This window comes from Manis javanica, chromosome 11 (genome assembly GCF_040802235.1).
Source record: "Manis javanica isolate MJ-LG chromosome 11, MJ_LKY, whole genome shotgun sequence".
Taxonomy (NCBI): domain Eukaryota; kingdom Metazoa; phylum Chordata; class Mammalia; order Pholidota; family Manidae; genus Manis; species Manis javanica.
Genome location: NC_133166.1, coordinates 571,156 through 578,751, shown reverse-complemented (window position 1 = coordinate 578,751; position 7,596 = coordinate 571,156).

Genomic DNA, 7,596 nt, shown 5'->3' with positions numbered 1-7,596 from the left:
CTGTCTTCCAGTGTAGCTGAGCTGTTTTGCATTCCCACCAAAGATGAATGAGAGTCTTTTGGACTTTAATCATCCTACTATTGTTGAAATGTCTGCTATTCTTTGGGGGAGTTTGGGGTTTATTCATGAAACTGGAGCTGTCTTGGATGTCTAGGGTATGTACATATAGCATCAGTCTATATTCTGTCAAGAGAATAAAGATGCTATAAATATTGTAAGAATGAGGTGCTTACTTAGGAATTGGGGTTATGTGAGTGTGGGACAAGCAGGGAAAGAGATGTGTAAGACTGCTGCTAGAGGATGTCAGCTGAAAGCATTGAAAGGGAGAGAGAGGTTGCCATATCTCATCACCATGATGGTGAACTAGTAACTTACAAAGGGTTTGTAAAGGTTCTGCATCAGGCACAACCTACACGTGGAAGCTTGTAGAGATACTACAAAGCCCTGTCTGACTGCCATGATCTTCCAATAATGACTACCTCTTCGTTTCCACCTTCTAAGTTTCTTATGATTTTTTCTCATTGGCAAATGCTAACTCAGAACACACAGGGATTCTGGGAAAAATAGTTCTCAGCTTTATAAGGGAAGTAAGGACCAGCACACACATGCATATAGTACAACACTTTATATAATCAAATTATCACTGATAGCTAGATTATAATGCAGTACTTATCATAAAGTGTATGTTTCAACTTTGATTACATAATTGCAAGTCATCTGCATATTCACTGTCCTGCGAGTTATGCTATAAGCGAATCCTATCACCACGTGTTTTTGTTTTGCTGAAGTATTCTGCCATGTTTAATATCTGATGCCATCACAGAGAATTATCAAGTTAAAAGCTAACATTGGGCACAGATAGAAAAAAAACAAAACAAAACAAAACAGTTCCTTTCTGTTCCCTTTCAGTCATTCACACAGCCTACCTTCTTTCTGTCTCTGCTCATTTTCCACATGGGAATTCCAGGTGAACTCAAAGAAAGCTTTAAACATGGCCTTGAAACATGTTTTCTCATTTCTGCCTTTGTTTCTTTTCCAAAACATTCATTTCCTTATTTCATCCCTTCCCATCTTCCACATTGAAACACAAATTCTTGTGTTTTTTTTTTGTCACACTCCCTGCCTGTTAACAGCCTCTGAGGGCAGCCAGGAAGAATTTTGAATTTCAAATGTTGAAAATCAGCTTCCCTGGCATGTTTTCTCAGTCTGCCTTGGGAAAATTACCTAAAATCCCTGAGCCCTGATTTTTGTCTATCATTTTGAAAAAATGACATAGCCTGTTTATGGGTTAATCACTGTCCTAAGCACTTTATGTGTGTTAGTGCTAATTCTCAGGTCAGGCCTCTGAGGTAGGTCCTTTCATTATCCCCATTTTACTGAAGAGGAAACCAGCACAAAGCATTAAGGAACTTGGCCAGCCTTGGCCAGCTCTGGAGAACCGCAGTATGGACCCAAGACAGTCTAGCACAGCGTCCATGTTCCTAATGCCTCCACACTGTCTGCTAAAGGGTAAGGTGGAAATAATAGTGATTCTCAGGAAGGTTAAATGAGGCACCCCACTTCCTTACCCCTTGTCCTTCAAACTCTCCAAGTGGTGACCTTCTGAATTATCATGAGTTAGATTAGGAGATTCCTTTTAAGGTCTGAGGAAGAACAGATCTAATACTTTGTTTAGAGTTCTGTGTGGCTGGGAGAGAAAAAGTGAGGAAGGAAAATGGGATGGGAAATATGAAGATGAGAGAAAGGACAGTTGCTCTTTCGAATGTCTGACCTCTGATCAAACTTGTTGGCCTTTTGTCAACTTTTCTACAGGCCCTCTTCTTCACTTCTTAATTTACATACAGTAAAATGCACTCTTTGAATTTTGTTGTACAGCCCTCTGAGTGTTAACACAGGCAAAGCCTCTTGTCACCGCTACCACTAAGCGAATACAGAACAACACTCCAGAGAAGACCCCTGTGTTCCCCCCTGTGCTCTGGCCCTTGCCTCCGACTAGTCCCTGGCAACCTCTTGTCTGCTATTCTATAAGGTCATTCTATTCTTAACCTCTGATGACATCTTGATTTTCCTTCCACCTGTCAAACCATCCCTGTGCCTCTTTCTCCTCACGCTATGCAAATGCTCCCTCAGAATACCATCGTCAGCCCTTCTTGCTCATTCTCCCCTTGGCCACCACATTTCTTTCCATTCTCTTTCATCTCTTTTATAAATAATATTGTTATTGATCTCTTTTATCAATAATATTGTTATCAATAATATTGATATTTTGTCAATATTATTGTGGTAGCTGACATGCATGCAATGCTTAATATTTAGGACTATGCTAAAACTGTTAACACTCTTATCACATTTAAACTTTGTCACTTCCTTAGGAGGTAGATACTGTCATTGTCTCAATTTTACAGATGAGGAAATAAGGTATCTACAGTGGAAGGTCATCCTGAGCAGTGCAACGGGTTTTGGACCACAGGTGTCTTGCTCCGGAACCTGAGACAGAGCCACAGAGCTCACTCCAGAACCACGTGGAGCCCAGAAATCCATTCCAGATCACCAGAGGCACTAAGCCCCGTTCTGTCCTCTGGCTTCTAAAGCCAGTCTCTTACAAATGCGAATGACCCAAAATTCATGTAGGATATCACACATAATCTAATGGGAAAGTAATAAAGCATTTGTTTGATTCTTATTTCATTCATTGATAATGAATGATTTCAAGGTGGTTATTTCTCTCTGCCTAAGTTTCCCCTTCATTTATTACAAAACAAAAAAAGTGCTGGGTAAATCCAAGTTGTTTAGTATTAGCAGTAACATGATATGCTCAGGTGATGAACTAATTTTTCAAACTTTTTGGAAAAGAAAGGACAAGATTCCTGTGGGATGGCTCAGGGATTTGAGAAGATCGTCTGGAATCTGGTAGGAAATGTTCTCACCCAGTGACCTGGGTGGAGGGGTGGGATTGATGGCCCCCCTCTGATCTACCTGTTAATGACTCTGAGTGGCTGGACTTGGGATTGAAATAAGCCCCCTAAATGGTTCCTCGGCTGTTAATTATGTTATTCACTCTCTTCTGGGCAGGAGCAGGAAGAGATGTGATGATAATGGAGCAACAGTAGCAACCTTGCATTTGATGGCAGTGGCTACTGATTAGCTTTGGGTGAACCCAAACTACCACCAGCTACTCAAAACAGAAAATAAAAGCATGTGGTCACTCACACCTTCCTCCTACCCCTGATCTCTCCCTTCCCCTCTACCAAAAGTTCAGCTGCTTTTGGAGAAAGATAGAGATGGAGCTGAGAGCTCCCTGTCCCCAGGACGGACCAAAGGCCACATACACTTGTGTGAATATGGGAGGGGAGGGCTCAAACTCATGGCCCTCTTGAATTCAGGTGCCCAACTCACCTGTCCCTATGCTGTCCCATGGGAAGAAGAGGTTCTGGCACCCACCTGAGTGGTTGAAGGCACCAAGGATTGAGGGATGGAGCTGGTGGTGGTAGTGGTGGTGGGGGACGCAGATTGGGTCCCTGGGCTTGACTGCTCTGCAGACACCAGCAGGTACAGGGCAGGGAGCTCACACTGGTTCTTCAGGGCTGACCCCGGAGCAACAGGACAAAGGAAGGAACAAGACTGACTATTAAGTTTTATTTCCTCCTCAGTCTTCCCTTCCCCTCCTGGATTCAATGTCCTTCATTGTAGAACTGATGGCTGTACGCATTCAGTCCCCATCTCATAAGGGCCAGAGGGATTCTCCTGTTCAGGAGCTGCTTCATGTGAATCAGGTAGATTGTCCCCAAACCATTTCCCTGTGTCCTCTGGATATTCCAGCAAAAATATGGAATCCCAAAAGAAAGGGAAATACCATCTTGGGTAAAGACTGAAAGGTGACCTGAGCACTGAGGCCATTTCCTGGTACCACATTGCCACTTGCTGGATGTAGGCGCCGGTGCACCCCTTCTAAACAAAAGCAGCCATTAACCTGTTAAACCCTTGTCGAAACTGAGGGCTGGACCCAAGGTCTCCTCCAGCTGGCATCCGCTTTTCTGGGTGGTTCAGCTCAGACTCATTATCCAACAATAGAAGGATCCAAAAGATCTTGGTATGTATATTCAGGAGCTCAGCCAACCCGGCCTTGACATCAACTTGGATTTGATAAGAAAAAGTGGTAGTTGCCTTTTATGGGGGAAACTTTAACCCCTACATCATCACCTGGATTTTGTTGCTTTCCTTCAGGGCGAGGTCACCTTATCTTCTAATAGACAGAGTGAAATCAGATCATCTTAATTCAGTCAAGGACTGAATTTGAAACTGAGTTGCAGAATGTTAATGCTCTGTCTACCTCTGGCCTTCTCCACTTCTAGAGTTTAGCCCTCTAGGGGCCTCAACCAAGAGCTTGGGATATTTACTAGTGTCCCAAACCTTATCAAATCCTGAAGCCCACTTTTTATCTCATCAGCACCATGAGTCTTTAGGTAATTCCACCTCACTTTTCACTGACTTACCCAGGTTGGATGGGATGTGAACATTAGCACAATCCTTATAAATCTAAAGAATATATGAATATATTTCATGTATTCTTTGTCATCTATGCACTTATCAGTCTGTTCCCTGTGGAAACCTAGTAAGTCCTGACAGCTGACTGCCACAAACCAAGTGGTAAGGCCAGCTACAGTCACTGGCCAGATGTGGCATCTTTGCTAGAGCAAATTAACACTACCTCAGGTATGGGGTGTGTGGCCACTGATTGAATGAATGTGTTCTTTTTGTCACCATCAGAAAAGAGGATCATAAGCAGTTCAACTCACATGGAATAAACAATAGCATATATGTTTTTGGTTGTCCCAAGATTGTAGTAACACTTTTTTTTTTAAATATCTGGAAGGATCTTTATTTATTTATTTTTATTGCAATAATGTTTAGATACAGTATTATGTTGGCTTCAGATGTATAACATTGTTACTCAATACTTGTATACATTACTAGCTACTTGCCACAATAAGTATAGTTACACCATAACACTCTCTTCTTTTGTTATGATATACATAGAAAAAGTCTGGACTATTTGTGTTTCCTGTAGACCATCACATTAATCCACTCTACCAGTGATATCATGCAAAATAGGCCAGATAAGCAAGAAGTAGCCACCATGTTAGAGGTCGTGGTACACACACATTTCAGATGATGGGAAATAAACCCTACAAAGAATCAGAGGCCCACTAAACAGGGATATGCCAGGATATTGCATCCAAGGTAAAAGATAAATCATGAAATCTTGTGTTCCCCACTATGAAGAAGGAAGTACACTCTCTCTTTGGTTTCTGAAAAGGGTGCTGGAATAATTGGACATTCCTGTACAAAAATACAGACACAGACTTTATACCTTTCACAAAATTAACTCAAAATGAGCCATGAACTTAAATGTAAAATATAAAACTATAAAATTCCAAAGATAATAAAGAGAGTGTGAGATTACCTTAGGTTTTTTGGTGGTCTTCTCAGATACAACACAAAAGATTTGATCCATTAAAGAAAATATTGTTATGTTGAACTTACATTAAAATTTAAAACTGCTCATACCATTCAGCCATAAGAAGAAAACAAATCCTACCATTTGCAACAACATGGATGGAGCTAGAGGGTATTATGCTCAGTGAAATAAGCCAGGCGGAGAAAGACAAGTACCAAATGATTCCACTCATATGTGGAGTATAAGAACAAAGAAAAACTGAAGGAACAAAACAGCAGCAGAATCACAGAATCCAAGAATGGACTAACAGTTACCAAAGGGAAAGGGTCTGGGGAGGATGGGTGGGAAGGGAGGGATAAGGGTGGGGAAAAAGAAAGGGGGCATTACAATTAGCATGTATAATGTGGGAGGGGTATGGGGCGGGCTCTACAATACAGAGAAGACAAGTAGTGATTTTACAGCATCTTACTATGCTGATGGACAGTGACTGTGAAGGGGTATGTGGGGGGACTTGGTGAAGGGGGAAGCCTAGTAAACATAATGTTCTTCATGTAATTATAGATTAATGATACCAAAAAATAAATAAATAAAAATTATAAACTGCTCTGTGAAAGACACTGTTAAAATGAAGGCCGCTGTGCCCCAGCGCCAGGTGTGCTGGGCAACATCCGAGGATGTCCATGTGAACCTGTGCACCAGGAAGCTGAGGTGGTTCCTACCACACCTGGGCCCTGTGGCTCCTGCCATGGGCTGAATGCTGCACGTGCTCCTTATTTTAAAAGAGAGTAAGAGAGAGAAGACAGGCAGACAGACAGAATAAAAAGACAAGTCACAGGCTGAGCTAAAATATTTGTGAAAGGCTCATCTGACAAAGTGCTGCTATGTAAAATACACAAAGAAATTTTAAAATTGAACAATAAAACAATCTGATTAGAAAGATGGGCCAAAGACCTTAATAGACACTTTGCCTCAGAGGCAGAGGGCAAATGAGCAGGTGAAAAGATGCTCAATGTCATACGTCATCAGAAAATTGCAACTGAAAACAGCAGTAAGACACACTACCTATGTCCTGTAGGTTCTCTGTCAAAACCCAAAGGATACAGAACACCAAGAGTGAACCCTAGTATAAAATATGGACATCAGTTAATGATAATGAATCAATATTAGTTCATCAATTTTAACAAATGTAACACACAAACATGAAATGTTCATAGTTGGGGAAGCTGAAGAGGTGGGGCATAGAGGTTGGGTTCCAATGAATGTGACCCAACAGAGTGTCAGACAGAAGCTGCATTACATTTTTTATATTCTTTTGTTTTTAAATAATTGTAGATTCACATGCAACTGTAAGAAATCAGAGAAAGAGATATCATGTACCCTCTTCTCCCATGTTACCCAAGGGTAACATCCTACAAACTATACCTAAAAATCCATAGTGCAATATCACCAATGATATTGACACAGTAAAGATACAGAATAGTTACATTTCTTCTGTGAAGAAGCCAATGGACAACATAGGCCGTGTTTAGGTGCTTGGGCTGATAGCTCCAGCTGAGCTCCCAGGTGACAGCGTCAATCATTAGACATGAAAGAGCAGGCCTACAATGATTCCAGTCCCCAGCCATTCTTGAAGCTGCCTGAAGCTACATGGGAGAGACTAGTTGTCCTCATCAAGCCCTCCCCAAATTGCAGATTCTCATGCAAAATAAATGTTTTCAGCCATTAATTTTGGGTTGGTTTGTTACAGAACATAGGAAATTTTTAAAAATGACTTGGTGAAATTCCACAGAAAAAGAAGAGAATGGCTTTTCCCTGAAACTTGGTGTTAAGCAATGATGGCTTTTTTTTTCTTGAAGTATCAAATTATACCTTTGAACAATTCAGACTTGCATCCTTCTAATCAGTCTTAATAAGTGGGATTTTATTATAGCTGCCATGTTCCCATTTACAAATTGGGCACATCATTTGATTAAAGATTATTATGCCACTTATAGGTGGAAACAGGAGGCAACTGGGGAGATACAGTCTGGATAGTCAAATGGAATGTCTGAAGTTTTCAGGGGCTTTTGGTACAGATTCTTTGAAATTAGGACTGTTTTAGAAGATCTAAGATGTGTAATCAAACTATTACTATCATT